This window comes from Pteropus vampyrus, unplaced genomic scaffold, assembly GCF_000151845.1.
Source record: "Pteropus vampyrus isolate Shadow unplaced genomic scaffold, Pvam_2.0 Scaffold23, whole genome shotgun sequence".
Classification (NCBI taxonomy): domain Eukaryota; kingdom Metazoa; phylum Chordata; class Mammalia; order Chiroptera; family Pteropodidae; genus Pteropus; species Pteropus vampyrus.
Window position 1 is genome coordinate 11,936,754 of NW_011888804.1, and position 1,330 is coordinate 11,938,083.

The 1,330-nt window shown below is 51.6% G+C and overlaps 1 gene segment (V, D, J or C); it reads right to left on the bottom strand.

Moving 5' to 3' along the window:
* LOC105289429 overlaps positions 1–1,330 on the bottom strand; it is a 2,175-nt gene that overhangs the window by 598 nt on the left and 247 nt on the right.

Sequence of the window (1,330 nt, forward strand, 5' to 3'; positions counted from 1 at the left end):
ACTGGAATGTTCCTGCCCTTTAACTTGTCACAGGTCATTCTTGAACACCCAGAAGCTGGGAACTACAGTGACTGGCACGTCTATAGTCAAGTCCACCCAGGAACCCCACTGCTATACCTTCTACCCCAGCATTGCTCTGGGAGTTTCCAGTTTCTTCTGGAAACTCCCAGAGCAATGCCCACCACAACCATGTTTGTGAATGGATGTATGTCGGCATGACCATTTTGTATGTAAGTGTATATTGACATGCATTTCTGTGCGTGCGTGTGTGTGTGTGTGTGTGTGTGTGCACATGTGATAGTACAGATTGTACTTGAAACAAGATGAATCGGTTTACAGGCCATTAATGGCTAATTCCTAGAATACGATCCTTGATTTCTACATGCAGGCCCCAGGCGAGTCATCTGAGAAAAGTGGACATCAAGTTTTGTGTTGGGGTGGGCTGGCATGTAAAGTGATGGAGGAAGCTGATCTGCCTCATCTCCCAGGGGACTTGAATACAGTTGGGACCCCTGTGAGACACATGGGTAGGAAGGTCCCCAGGAGGAGTGTGAAGTGAATGACCAGGGTCCAGGGACTGAGGGTTCTGTAGTTTGTGTGACAGTGAGGTCCTGAAGGACGGGGCAAATGGCCGTGTCCCTGACCACGTAGAGAATGGCGGTGGCGGGGGTGGGGGGCTGGACAAAGGAAGGAAGGAGGCTCTAGACTATGAGGCTGGAGGATTTCCAGAAAATCTAGGAAGCCACGGAATTCACTGAATAGCTATGACTGACTGAGAAATCCTGGGAAGAAAGCTCAGGCTATATCTTGTGGGCCATGAGTGCCACACGCAGTGGACCTTTGGCGTGGATGGAGACCACACAAGAATTTAGGGAAGGCGTGAACGTGGGCTATACTGAGTTGTGCTGCCCGGGTCCTCTGTTCTGGAACATTCTCTGGGTGTTTCTGGGTGAAAGTGAAACTCCCCCTCAGGGAAACAGGGCGATATCGTCCACTCGCTCCTTTCACTCAGGGTCAGGAGGGTTGTGTCACTTGGGGTTGGTGGAGATCAGGACAAAAATGCATAAGCCAAGAATGAGCAGAGAGCATGATGTCTGATTGACAATGAGCACATTTTATTGAGAGCTGATGGGGTACAGGGAAGAGGTTGATTCGGGGTTGGGAGGGGGATCCTCCCGGGTATCCTTCTGTTCCTGCCTCTCTGTGGGGTGGGCAGAGGGTCCTAAGAACACTGTGAGGGGGTCAGAGTCTTCTCCACGGTGCTCCCCTCGTGCGTGACCTGGCAGCTGTAGCTGCTCCTAGATTTCCAGCTTTCAGGCGTCAGGCTCAG